This window comes from Salvelinus sp. IW2-2015, linkage group LG15 (genome assembly GCF_002910315.2).
Source record: "Salvelinus sp. IW2-2015 linkage group LG15, ASM291031v2, whole genome shotgun sequence".
Lineage (NCBI taxonomy): Eukaryota > Metazoa > Chordata > Actinopteri > Salmoniformes > Salmonidae > Salvelinus > Salvelinus sp. IW2-2015.
In genome coordinates, this window is record NC_036855.1 from 24,296,909 (window position 1) to 24,312,088 (window position 15,180).

At 42.0% G+C, this 15,180-nt stretch overlaps 1 protein-coding gene across 1 annotated transcript in view; it reads left to right on the top strand.

Annotated features, from left to right (window-relative positions):
* Positions 1-1,513: 1,513 nt before the first annotated feature.
* The window catches only part of LOC111975058 (phosphatidylinositol 4,5-bisphosphate 5-phosphatase A), a 38,600-nt gene continuing 24,933 nt past the window's right edge, over positions 1,514-15,180 (top strand). Inside the window, 1 exon segment of the mRNA XM_024003221.2 lies at positions 1,514-2,052. The gene's annotated coding sequence lies outside the window, so the exon portion shown is untranslated.

A 15,180-nucleotide genomic window follows, 5' to 3' on the forward strand; every position in this document is an offset into this window, starting at 1 on the left:
CTTCGCTGTCCTCTGGGGTGGAACCAACACTCCCCCTAATAAGTACGCTTTAGTTATATGTGCAAATTGCTCAACTCATCTCATAGCAGCCGCTAGGTGCCACTGACTACACTCATTTTACCAAACAAAAGTGGGTCAGACTGTTGAAATGACATATTGTGCCGTTGAAATGACAGATTGTACCTTTAAACAGTAGCTAATTGGTGGGTAAACAAGTGAGAATAATAAAGTATACAGGTGCTATGCCCCATGGCCACATTGGGGATAGAACTGAGCCAGACTCATCCACAACAATAAATGGGGGAAGGTCATGAATTTTACAGAGGTTTTACACTGTCATTCAGGAAGTCATACAGTAGGCCTTATGTGGTGGACAGGAACCCTGGGATGTTGCCTTGGTAACTTAATGTTGCTGGTAATCACAGCTTCAGAACAAGGTTATATGTGGGTTATAGCTCATTAAAAGTGATAATTTCATTAGTGTTGATGCTGACGTTAGGATTCTGTTTTTAAAGGTTTAAAGGTTCCTAGGCCGTCATTGAAAATAAGAATTTGTTCTTAACTGACATGCCTAGTTAAATAAGGGTAAAATAAAAATAAAAACCTGGAGTCTACTTAGTGTCATTTCAGCTCAAAGATTCATAGCTATTTGTCATAGGATATACACAGTGCTTATGCATACAGACAGTGGGTAAACCTATTCATGAATATGAATAATTAATCAGTTTCAATTATGAATGCCTGTCTCCTTGTTGCATTGCAAATTATCTCTGTATTGTCAGTAGAAAAGCAGAGCTTGTATTCTGTGACCATTATGGCCTAGGCCTACTCCACTATAATTTTACGTTATTGTCATTTTAATAGATGGTGAACATATGTTTAATGATAATACATTTTGCAATATTATAATGCTGTCGCTTTAAATGAGACATTCTATTCCCTCATTATCAAGAGCTTGATGGTGTAGCTCCGGCCCGAGGTAATTCTTTATTGTGTAGTTCGTGGGAACTGAAGTGTAGCCTACTGCCTCTCCTAACTGAGAAACACAAGAAGTCCACACTCGGCCCATGTTTACATAATAGGCCACATGAGACATAACAAAACCTGCTCTAGTATCAATATGACATTTAAATATGGATACGTCGCGCATGGAGTCTTTGAATGGATGCACGTGTAGGATAGTGGGCGGCCTGTAGCCTAGGTATACAGCACTGAGAGGGGTATAGACTAGCCCTTGCACACGGATAAGACTGAATGTAATACATTGTAAATAAAAGGTATCAAGGCACATTTATTATATTGTTAATAAAAATAAAATAAAAATATTGTAAAGATGTGCAAAGACGCACGTTCCACCTCGCCAAATTGCACGACATTGAGCAACCTTCACGGTTCCATTTCTGTAAAGAGCCAGTTCACAAATCTAACCGCTGTGCGGCGGTAAAGCTCCACAATCGCTACTGTAGGCTGTCTGAGTAGCTACTCATCATCAACAGAGCAACGCGTAGTCGTAGTGGACGTTCGCGTACGGAACCGTCCGAAAGGGTGTTCACATTCACAATTTAAAGGGCAAAGGCTACCAAACAGTCCAAGAAATAACGGTTTAATCGACGCAGTACTTGCATTCGGCGTGTAACGGTTGTTTTATCATTCAGTCTATAAACTGATAAGCGCAACGGGTGAATATGAACGTACGCCTGCTTTGTTTATGAAATGTAGCCTATCTTTTTCTCGTGAGCGTGGATTTGGAACCTTGCAAAAGTTCACTTGGTAGCTCACCTGCTCTCTATCGCCAGTGTGGAACGCGCTGTGATGCCGATGGTTTCATTTGAAGAACGTCAGGCAGGTCTGATATTATAACAGTATTGTAACCTGGAAGGCTATTTAAACCTCATCCTCTGACAAGGCGTAAATACAGTAATAGCTCAGACCTATTCATCCTCAGGAGAGGAACAAGCATCAGGCTATACTCTACATTAACTAACCAATCCTTCATTCGGAGGGTTTATCTCGTCGCCTGTCATCCGTTCATCTGTGATATTGACTGAACAGGTAATTTAGTTCTGTAACTGTGTTATAGTAAAGACACGTCATTGCATGCTGCCGCCAATCCTAGACATTTACATTTTAGTCATTTAGCAGACGCTGTTATCCAGAGTGACTTACAGTAGTGAGTGCATATGTTTTCATATTTGTTCGTATTATATTATTTCAGGTGTTTAAATGTATTTAATCTGGTGTCCTCTGACTCACTGTAACATCCAGAGTTATTACCTAACATAACCATGACCACTACAAGCTGTACAGTAAAAAACAAATCTAGCCCACTTGATGGTAGGGTACTAGGGGGTAACTAGCCCCCTGGGGTAACTGCCCCCCCCACAAAATATTTTGCTATTGAATGTCATTTTAAAGACTGCTGGGATTCAATCTTGATTTATTCAAATAATATTTAGTGTAATTGTACATAATGGATTGTATAGAAAATAAACAAATAAAATAAATGTGCAGGTGAGTTAAAAAGAGGATCTTTACATCAAATCTCCTCATAGTGCGGATATTAATGGTGACATATGCAACCCCATTTCCCCCCATATTATATTTAAATTATTATTACTATATAAGTATTACTATTAGTATTACTAGTTATTAGTATTACTAGCACTACTAGTATTATTATAAGTATTACTTACTAAAGAATTTCTAAATAAAACGGATTAAATTATATTAACACACTTGTGTGAAACCCTTAATCTTCTACCCATGGGGGGTGTCACAACCTGGCTTTTAGATGGTGACAAGCAAGGGAGTCTACACGTTGGCAGTTAAGGAGTAACAAAAATATTTATTTAAATAACTAACAAAGTGTAAAACTACAAAGGAAAACTAACCTGTGAAGTGTGAAAGTAGGCATGTGAGGGGTGTAATGGAGATGCATGGATGAAGGTAAAATGTGTGTAAGTGTTGAAGGGTGCACCTAATCCAAAAACATAATCAACCAGATCACAAAACAAAATGGTGCTTGTGGAGAGAGAGAGAGCCAGGACTGGGCACCAGGAACTTTTATCTCCTAGATCCAAAACCCAGGTGCAACTTGTCACCTTAACAACCCAATCAGCTCCACCTGTCCCCAATCTACAAATAAAAGCACAAAAACACAGTGAAGGAGGCAGGGAGAGCGTAACAGGGGGTACTTACAAGTACAGTTACCCTGGTACTTTAAAAAAAACTCCCCTTTTCTAAAAACAACATTTCATGAAATAACAAAAAAAGTGTAAAATGTAGCCATTTATTTTCCTTTATAGTTTATTTGTCTAAGCATGACCTTAAATCACATACCAATTTTTTTCTCCAAACGTTGCTTTTTTGTGTTGGCAATTAGACGTTTTTGTTTTTTGTTTTTTTGTGGGGGCTAGTTACCCCCTAGTACCCTAACATGCAAGGAATAATGTAAATAAACATTGACAGTGTTCTTCTTTACATTATCAGATTCAGTTGTCTTACTCAGAAGAGTGGTACAAATCATATTATGCTAATATGAATTTTATGTCCAATTAATTTCTCCTATGTATAATCAGTTTGCAATAGGCACTCTACTATGTGCTATCATTATGCCACTGTCGGAAATCATGGTATCTATCCCTACTCTGCTTCTCTTTCATGTTACTTTTTGCATCTGATTGAGTTACACAGCTTCAGGAAGTGGAGCAAGAGGTTGGGGTTACGATACAGGAATCGGACCACCGAGCCCATTATGGATAAACATTCAGCAAGTAGTCTGGATAGAGATTGTATAATAAAAACCTCATTGTTATGTCTAGTGGTGGAAAAATCCTTTGTGCAACTAGACTGATGTTCCCTCATGCATCCGTGTTTGTACACATTTGCACTAATTAACATGGTCTAACTCTTGATTGAAATAGCCACAACACCCATATACTGGTCATGATTTATAATCACGTTGTTAAAACACACAGATGCACTCTCTCTGTTGTTATCTACCTGACACATAGACAAACATGCTCTGAGATAAGATCTGAGACTGAAACACCAAATTAAACCAACCTTCAATTTTTCTCTCACAATGCCCTTGAAATAGGAGCAGAAATAGGCCACACAAGCGACTGGCCTCATTCAGTCATTGGATGATTGGATTCCTGAAGAAATCCATTTATACATCTCTTCAGTCAGTCACTTAATTTAGAACATGTGGACCAATGGTTGTTGCACACAATTCAACTTGCCAAGAGATCTGTGTTAGGCTAAAGTACATGAGACTGAAGTCAAGATATCACCTCAGAATGGCTTATTTCATGCAGTTAGCTTTCTTTTTCTACTTTTCCTCGGGGTCATTTCAACCATATAACTTGCTGTAGCTTTTTTTCTTCTTTTTTTTCTCTCTGACTGGCAGAAAGCATTACAACCCTGGTTACTGTTATTTTATTAGCGTGGCCTATGCCCTCTGGCCTGATGAACTGGTGAACTCACAGTGCTGACCTTTTTCCCTTTTTCACATTTTATGGATTTTTTCAAAGGATTTACAGATTGATATTGTTTCCTGCCGACATTCAATTATTTTTAATGCCAAAAGTACATACAAAATACATTCACTATAGTTTGAAGAAGTAATTAACCCATTTACATGTACATGACATATTGCTACACGTGTTATAAGAACAGGATGTTTTTTATATCATAACTTCCAAACACAACTTCCAAAGGCATCTGCAATTCAAATAATGTATAGATAGTTTTGTGTTTCCAGTTTATCAATATGCTTATTGTACTGTAACTAATGGCTCCCAGATATTCACACCCCTAGTGTCTCATCATCAGCCTGTTAGACTCCTGGACTGGGTCACTGCAGCTCCTGCCAATAGCTCTGTCCTACAGGCCTCTCATGGTCTCATTCTGCTGCTCACAGACTGAACAACTCTTAGCAGATAGGGATTCACCTTTTTGTTGTTAATGTGCAGCTATACGCCTCTGTTTGCCTAAAGAGAGAGAGATAAAGTATTTCAGTATGTGTCCTATTTTCTGTTCAAGACAAGACCCAAAATATTTTGTGCCTATCCAATCCTGCTCCTGTAACCACAGGCCCACCAGTTAAATTGTAGTGTCCAGATTATGAAGTCACCCCCCTTCACTCTCATCCACTATCACAAACCCAAAACCCCAAATCATGTTGTGTTGTTACATCCTCTGGCAAGGCCTTTTGAAGGGAATTCATATTTCTAATTTTAAAAGATAGCAGCGGGGCAAGAAGGAACACTTGGGTATTTAATTGACTTCCCTTTAAGATTGCAAAAGCCTTTGATTCCACGCACATGCAGGCATTAGTCGTCCAGATCCATGGAGCCTGTCTAATGTTCCAGTCATCCAAGCACAACTTCCTTGTGTTCTGCCTCTACTGATTCTCCTTAATGACTGGAGCCCTTTATTTTATATTTTGACACTATCCGGTACAATTTGTTGGATTCCATCAGGTGACTGGCATCGGACATGGTGCCTCTGCATAAAGACCAAATCCTATTACCCAGACATGACTTGTCCTTCACAGTTAACATCATGAGCAGTCTTTTACTACTCTTTCCAGCCAAAGTATACCAGCTTCTCAAAGCCTACTGAGGATCGTTTCTTCCATTTCTCGGTTATAGAATACCTACTCACTTTCATTTTCAGACAGTCATGTTGAGAGTTCTCAGGACTGCATGCAGTGGTTCTAGTTAGACCAGTTAAGTGAGACAACAGGTACGGCCTGGGGTCTTGCAACGAAGGAGGATACATTTACAACATTATAGAATATCTCTGGTTCAGCCTCCCGAGTGGYGCAGTGGTCTAAGGCACTGCATCGCAGTGCTAGCTGTGCCACTAGAGATCCTGGTCAGAGTCCAGGCTCTGTCGCGGCCAGCCGTGACCAGGAGACCCATGGGGCGGCACACAATTGGCCCAGCGTCGTCTGGGTTAGGGGAGGGTTTGGCCGGCAGGGATGTTCTTGTCTCATCGCGCTCTAGCGACTCCTGTGGCGGGTCGGGCGCATGCATGCTGTCACGGTCACCAGGTGTACGGTGTTTCCTCCGACACATTGGTGCGGCTGGCTTCCGGGTTAAGCGGACATTGTGTCAAGAAGCAGTGCAGCTTGGCTGGGTCGTGTTTCGGAGGACGCACGGCTCTCGACCTTTGCCTCTCCTGAGTCCGTACGGGAGTTGCAGCGATGGGACAAGACTGTAACTACCAATTGGATACCACGAAATGGGGAGGAAAAGGGGTAAAAATAATAAATAMAATAAAAAGAGTCTCTGGTTCCATGACGAGGTTCCCCCTTGTATTGAGTTTTCTGAAAACCAGGGTCTGGGATGTGGGGGTGGTGGGTGGGTGGGGGCAGTTTCTTCTGAGTCCCAGTAGCACTTTCCAACAAAGGCAGATTCACATGCAGTGGTTCTAGATAGACTAGTTAGATAGACAGTTAGGGCCTGGGGGGTCTTGCAAGGGAGGATACGTTTCCATGACAGGGTGGCCCTTCACCCCAATTATAATTGAGGTTTCTGGAGACAGATGTCCTGGATGTGGGGTTTGTTTCCTCTGGGTCCCATTAGCACTAGGACCTTGAAGAGGTTGGTCTACAGTGGTGGCTGCAGCTGGAGGTGCCACTTCTTTGTTCCAGGACATCATTTGTATCTCTGTYAGGAGGGACATATGGCCCTGGAGGGCGGCAGAGCAGAGCAGCACGCTCTTCAGCTGTAATTTTAACCATGAGCACTGAAGATGTAGGCTGAATGTGATCAGTCTTAACAATTCTGCCAGAGTGATTTACTTTAATGAAAACCTGTGGAGAGACCACCACTGTTCAGGATAGGGGTTTATTGCTTTGGTTTAGGTAATGATATGCTACATAAGGACATATTTAGGACTTTATTCAGAATAACCTTGAATAGAATGAGATACGGTATTGAGTTATTTAAATCCTATATCTGGGATGGGCATTTCAAATCATCAATATAAGACACCTCGCATGGAAAGCTTTGKTTATGACTGGTAATGTAGGGCCATTTGTTTTTGTTATTTGTTCTACAGTCTTTACTTAAGCTATACGGCCTGAGGAGGTGTGGTATATGGCCAATATACCACGACTAAGGGCTGTTCTTATGCACGGCGCAACACGGAGTGCCTGAGTAAAGCCGTTAGCAATAGTACAGTGCATTCGGAAAGTATTCAGACCCCTTGAATTTTTCGACGTTTTGTTACGTTACAGCCTAATTCTAAAATTGATTTATTTATTTTTTACCCCCCCATCAATCTACACACAATACCCCATTATGACAAAGGAAAAACTGTTTTTTAGACATTTTTGCAAATGTATAAAATAAAAAAAACTGAAATATCACATTTACATAAGTATTCAGACCCTTTACTTTCAGGTCTCTCCAGAGATGTTCGATYGGGTTCAAGTCTGGGCTCTGACTGGGCCACTCAAGGACATTCAGAGACTTGTCCCAAAGCCACTCCTGCGTTGTCTTGGCTGTGTGCTTAGGGTCGTTGTCCTGTTGGAAGGTGAACTTTTGGCCCTGTCTGAGGTGTGAGGTGCTCTGGAGCATCAATGATCTCTCTGTACTTTGCTCAGTTCATCTTTCCCTCGATCCTGACTAGTCTCCCAGTCCCTGCCGCTGATAAACATCCCCACAGAATGAYGCTGCCACCACCATGCTACACCGTAAGGATGGTGCCAGGTTTCCTCCAGACGTGACGCTTGGCATTCAGGTCAAAGAGTTCAATCTTGGTTTCATCAGACCAGAAAATCTTGTTTCTCATGATCTGAGAGTCCTTTAGGTGCCTTTTGGCAAACTCCAAGCGGGCTGTCATTTGCCTTTTACTGAGTGGCTTCCGTCTGGCCACTCTACCATAAAGGCCTGATTGGTGGAGTGCTGCAGAGATGGTTGTCCTTCTGGAAGGTTCTCCCATCTCCACAGAGGAACTCTGGAGCTCTATCAGAGTGACCATCGAGTTCTTGGTCACCTCTCTGACCAAGGCCCTTCTCCACCAATTGCTCAGTTTGGCCAGGTGGCCAGCTCTAGGAAGAGTCTTGGTGGTTCCAAACTTCCTCCATTTATGAATGATGAAGGCCACATTTTTTGGTACCTTTCCCCAGATCTGTGCCTCGCCACAATCCTGTCTCTGAGCTCTATGGACAATTCCTTTGACTTCATGGCTTAGTTTTTGCTCAGACATGCACTGTCAACTGTGGGACCTTATATAGACAGGTGTGTGCCTTTCCAAATGATGTCCAATCAATTGACTTTACCACAGGTGGACTCCAATCAAGTTGAAGAAACATYTCAAGGATGATCAATGGAAACAGGATGCACCTGAGCTCAATTTCGAGTGTCATCGCAAAGGGTCTGAATACTTATTTAAATAATGTATTATGTTTTTTGTTTTTTGGGGGGGGCAAAAATGTCTAAAAACCTGTTTTCACTGGGGTGTTGTGTGGGGTATTGTGTGTATGGGGTATTAGGGGTATTGTGGCGCAGTGGGGTATTGTGTGTAGATTGATGAGGGAAAATAATAATTTAATCCCTTTTAGAATAAGGCTGTAAGGTAATAAGGTAATAAAAAGGAAAGGGGTCTTAATAATTTACGAATGCACTGTATACCACAAATCCCTGAGGTGCCTTATTGCTATTATAAACTGGTTCCAAATTTTTATTAGAACAGTAAAAAGTMTTTATTTTGTTAAATACATGGTATACTGTCTGATATACCACAGCTTTCAGCCAATCAGCATTCAGGGCTTAAATCAACCAGTTTATAATTAAGCTATAAAGCCGAAGGAGGTGTGGTATATGGCCAATATATGGCCAATATACTACGGCTAAGGGCTGTATCCAGACACTCTGCGTTGTGTCGTGCATAAGAACAGCCCTTAGCCGTGGTATATTGGTCATTTATACAATGGGTGGGTCTAATCCTGAATGCTGATTGGTTAAAAACGCATTCCTGGGCCTCCCGTGTGGCGCAGCGGTCTAAGGCACTGCATCGCAGTGCTTGAGGCGTCACTACAGTTCCAGGTTCAATCCCAGGCTGTGTCGCAGCCGGCTGTGACCGGGAGACCCATGAGGCGGGGAAAAAATGGCCCAACAACACCCGTGCCAATATATCCTCCAAACACCGGCTTCTCGGGCATTATCACTTAAATACCACAAACCCCCAAGGTGTCTTATTGCTTATTATAAACTGGTTACAGTACAAATAAATACCAGTAGAAATAAACACCCATGTCAGCCAATCAGCATTCAGAGCTGAAACCATCCAAGTTTAAAATTCTGTTTATACTTATTTGTGCTGTATTCTTGTGTGTTGTTTGCTGTACACACTCCCTCTCTTTTGCTCTCGCTGTCACTCTTGCTCCTGCTCATTCAATGGAGGTGCATGTAAACATAACAGATTTGCTATTATTAAATCATTCCGCTCTCTCTCCCTGTAGAACGTGTGTGGAATGAGAAGTAGCTGCTGTCAGTCAGAGCCTGTCTATTCAGGCCCATGTGTAGTCCTCAGGAGGAAAGACATTAGTAAATATTTTCTTAACTCTATTTTCTTTAAACTGCTTTGTTGGTTAAGGGCTTGTAAGTAAGCATTTCACAGTTGTATTCGGCGTTTCCTAGGACATTTACGCCTTTCCTAAGCACGCCTTTCCTATGCACTTCTAAGATGGCGCCGACAGAGATGGTCGCCTCGCTTCAGGTCCTTAGGAAACTATGCAGTAATTTGTTTTTTCATGTATTATTTCTGACATTGTTAGCACAGGAAATCTTAAGTGTTATTACATACAGCCAGGAAGAACTATTGGATATAAGAGCGACGTCAACTTACCAACATTACGACCAGGAATACAACTTTCCCGAAGCGGGTCCTTTGTTTGGACCTCCACCCTGGACATGAGATTTAATCCCAGAGGCCGACCCAAAACAACTTTGTCGCTGCAGGAGAGGCAGACGGAGCGGCCTCCTGGTCTGTCACGCCCTGACCTTATCTATGTTTTCTTTATTATTATCTTTATTATTATCTTTATTATGACGAGGGTGGGTATGCTTGTTTTGTATTGTCTAGGGGGTTTTGTATGTCTAGGGGTTTTGGTAAGTCTAGGTATATGTATGTCTATGGTGGCCTGAATTGGTTCCYAATCAGAGTCAGCTGTTTATCGTTGTCTCTGATTGGGGATCATATTTAGGTTGCCATTTTCCCTTTTGGTTTTGTGAGTTCKYATTCTGTGTTTAGTTGCCTGTCTGCACTAGCCATATTAGCGTCACGGTTCGTTTTGTTATTTTGTTCGTTTTGTTCAGTGTTCATTCTTTAAATAAAGAAGAATGTACGCTTATCACGCTGYGCCTTGGTCTCCTCCCTACGACGGCCGTGACATGGTCAGACTTAGAAGGCGAGCACACCATCCACCGCTTCCAAGCATATTACTCGCCAATGTCCAATCTCTAGACAACAAGGTGGACAAAATTATGGCACGAGTTGCCTTCCAGAGAGACATCAGAGATTGTAACATTCTCTGTTTCACGGAAACATGGCTCACTCGGGACATGTTGTCAGAGTCTGTACAGCCACCTGGGTTCTTCACGCATCGCGCCGACAGAAACAAACATCTCTCTGGTAAGAAGAAGTGCGGGGGTGTATGCCTTATGATTAACGACTCATGGTGCAATCATAACAACATACAGGAACTCAAGGCCTTTTGTTCACCTGACCTAGAATTCCTTAAATCAAATGCCGACCGCATTATCTTCCAAGAGAATTCTCATCGATTATAGTCACTGCCGTGCATATCCACCCCCAAGCAGATACCTCGACGGCCCTGAAAGAACTTCACTGGACTCTATGTAAACTGGAAACCATATATCCTGAGGCTGCATTTATTGTAGCTGSCGATTTTAACAAAGCTAATATGAGAACAATGTTACCTAAATTTTACCAGCATATCGAATGCGTGACAAGATCTGATAGCATTCTTGACCATTGCTACTCTAACTTCCGCGATGGATACAAGGCCCTCCCTTCGGAAAATCTGACCATGACTCCATTTTGTTGCTCCCCGCCTATAGGCAGAAACTAAAACAGGAAACGCCCGTGCTCAGGTTTATCCAACGCTGGTTTGACCAATCGGATTCCACACTTCAAGATTGCTTCGATCACGTGGACTGGGATATGTTGCGCATAGCCTTAGACAAYAACATTGGYGCATACGCTGACTCAGTGAGTGAGTTTATTAGCAAGTGCWTCGGAGATGTTGTACCCACTGTGACTATTAAAACATTCCCTAACCAGAAACCGTGGATTGATGGCAGCATTCGAGCAAAAYTGAAAGCGCGAACCACCGCTTTTAATCATGGCAAGGCGACTGGAAACATGACCGAATACAAACAGTGTAGTTATTCCCTCCGCAAGGCAACCACACAAGCAAAGCGTCCGTATAGAGACAAAGTAGAGTTGCAATTCAACGGCTCAAACACGAGACGTATGTGGCAGGGTCTACAGACAATCACGGATTACAAAAAGAAAACCAGCCCCGTTGCGAACATTGACGCCTTGCTCCCAGACAAATTCAACAACTTCTTTGCTCGCTTTGAGRACAATACAGTGCCACTGACACGGCCSGCTACCAAAGCCTTTGGGCTCTCCTTCTCCGAGGCCAACGTGAGTAAAACATTTAAACGTGTTAACCCTCGCAAGGCTGCCGGCCCAGACGGCATCCCTAGCCGCGTCCTCAGAGCATGTGCAGACCAGCTGGCTGGTGTGTTTACGGACATATTCAATCGATCCCCATCCCAGTCTGTTGTCCCCACATGGTTCAAGATGGCCACCATTATTCCTATTCCCAAGAAAGCTAAAGTAACTGAACTAAATGACTATCGCCCCGTAGCACTCACTTCTGTCATCATGAAGTGCTTTGAGAGACTAGTTAAGGATCATATCACCCCCACCCTACCTGATACCYTAGAGCCACTCCAATTTGCTTACCGCCCCAATAGGTCACACTGCACACTGCCCTATCCCATCTGGACAAGAGGAATACTTATGTAAGAATGCTATTCACTGACTACAGCTCAGCATTCAACACCATAGAACCCTCCAAATTCATCATTAAGCTTGAGACCCTGGGTCTCGACCCCGCCCTGTGCAACTGGGTCCTGAACTTTCTGATGGGCCGCCCCCAGKTGGTGAAGGTAGGAAACAACATCTCCACTCYACTGATCCTCAACACTGGGGCCCCACAAGGGTGTGTTCCAAGCCCTCTCCTGTTCTCCCTGTTCACCCATGACTGCGTGGCCATGCACGCCTCCAACTCAATAATCAAGTTTGCAGATAACACTACAGTGGTAGGCTTGATTACCAACAACGTCGAGACGACCTACAGGGAGGAGGTGAGGGCCCTCGGAGTGTGGTGCCAGTAAAATAACCTCTCACTCAAYGTCAACAAAACAAAGGAGATGAGCAGAGGGCGCACCCCCTCATCCACATCGACAGGACAGTAGTGGAGAAGGTGGACAGTTTTAAGTTCCTCTGCGTACACATCACGGACAAACTGAAATGGTCCACCCACACAGACGGCGTGGTGAAGAAGGCGCAACAGYGCCTCTTCAACCTCAGGAGGCTGAAGAAATTTGGCTTGTCACCTGAAACACTCACAAACTTTTACAGATGCACAATCGAGAGCATCCTGTCAGGTTGTATCACCACCTGGTACGGCAACTGCATCRCCCTAAACCGCAAGGCTCTCCAGAGGGTAGGGCGGTCTGCACAACGTATCACCGGAGGCAAACTACCTGCCCTTCCATTACACCTACWGCACCCGATGTCACAGGAAGGCCAAAAAGATCATCAAGGACAACAACYACCCGAGCCACTGCCTGTTCAACCCGCTATCATCCAGAAGGAGAGGTCAGTACAGGTGCATCAAAGCTGGGACYGAGAGACTTAAAAACAGCTTCTATCTCAAGGCCATCAGACTGTTAAACAGCCATCACTAACATAGAGAGGCTGCTGCCAACATACAGACTCAAATCTCTGGCCACTTTAATAAATGGATTAATGAAGGTATCACTAGTCACTTTAAATAATGCCACTTTAATAGTGTTTACATATYCTACATTACTCATCTCTTATGCATGTACTGTATTCTATACCATGGACTGCATATTGCCTATGCCGCACAGTCATCACTCATCCATATATTTATATGTGCATATTCTTATTCATCCCTTTACATTTGTGTGTATAAGGTAGTCGTTGTGATTTTGTTAGATTACTTGTTAGATATTACTGCACTGTCGGAACTAGAAGTACAAGCATTTCGCGACACTCAGATTAACATCTGCTAACCATGTGTATGTGACCAATAAAATTTGATTTGATATTTGGTATTCAGATTTACCTTATTCAGTCGTGTAACACGCTCTGCAGGTGTGGCTACCTTGCACGCTCTGAATAAATGTATTTCAACTGTTGAAGACCTTCCCAACTGATGACCAACAGATTTTTTTCATTGAGTTTTCGTTCAATAGGGYTTTCAGTACATTTATCTTTAAATTAAATAAGGTGTATTTTTTGTTGTTGTACATTTTGTCGATAGACTCAAATAAAATCTAATTTTATTTGTCACATGCACTGAATACATGCTCACTTACAAGCTCTTAACCAACAATGCAGTTTTAAGAAAATAGAGTTAATTACGAAATAAACTAAAGTTTAAAAAAAGTTACACAATAAAATAACAATAATGAGGMTAAATACAGGGGTACCGGTACCGAGTCAATGTGTCGGGTTACAGGTTCGTAGAATAGTAGAATATAATATTTAGTAGATTATTTCGAGAGGTGTTCAGAATATTCTAGATCAATGAAAGAAAGCTAGCTAAATATATGCATATTCCTCTCCGTTTCAGCACCAATTGGTAGATTTAAAAATACTCTGATCTTGTAGATTATTTAGGGTTAGGAAAATATTTCTGAATCATAAAAAACAGGTTTGTAGAGCCTTTATACACTAAATATATTAATTAATCAAAAATACAGTGGTTTGATTAATCCTGAAAGTTGCCACATTCAGTTCTTCAACCCATGATATTGTTGGAAGATTATTGTACAAACGTGTAGAATTATAATAGGAAGAAAAGTGTACAATAGTAGGCTATACCCTCTTCTGTTGCCTGCTCTAACTATGGAACTGTGTGATGACACCGCCAAGTATTGCGCCATGTGTTGGGTTCAAACTGTTACGAYTTGGTCAGCGCTCTGCTCCATAACGATTTAATTAGCCTACATTTCAACTGTTRCTAATGATACAACCACACCGCCGTGACCGCGTTTRCAGAGGAAGCAAATGAAGGTAAACGAAACAATGTCATTAAATGGAATGATAATGTAGGCTATACCAAATGAAGGGAACTAACAGTAAATTAGCAGTTGAATATGTATGTTTATTAGGCCTACTGACTGTCRATTTCTGTTATTGGCTAATATTGAACATGATAGAAATAGGAAACCGAGAAAGTCGGGCTAGCCTATAATTAAGACATTCGAGAGTGCCCATCCCTGCGAGGTTAAAGGCCGTACAATTTAAATTCTGCCAAGTGGCACAGCATTTCATAAACTTTACTGTGGGAAAGTTGATATGTTGATATGCTTMAGTTTTCACATTTCACATTTACTGCCATTTCACGATTATAAGGTCAAATAGATCTAAAACAAGTGTAATTTATATTTACAATTCCCTTATCCAAACGGATGACTCATTTACCTGGCTCTTATCAATAGCTATTATCAAGTTGTAAATTATAGTGCATAGATAATGGTGTTATTTCCTGCGAAAAAATTAGATGCTTTTTCCACTTGGAACCGGTAGGTTCGCAAGACCTTATTCATCGTTTCCTTGCGCGTAAAGGTGGTGGAATTTTTAGGGAATTACGTCAAGGTCAGAATATGGGGTATCTATAGACACAACTCAGCCACACCTTCAATGATTCGATCACYCCAAACGAATAGCTGGTGAATAGCATGCTATTCTCATGCTTAAATTCAAGGTCAGAATACACGTAGAGATCAATGTGAATAAATGAAACGGCAAAACAGATATGTATGAGAATACCATCAAATAACTGGCAACCTTCTGTACTGTCGCCTC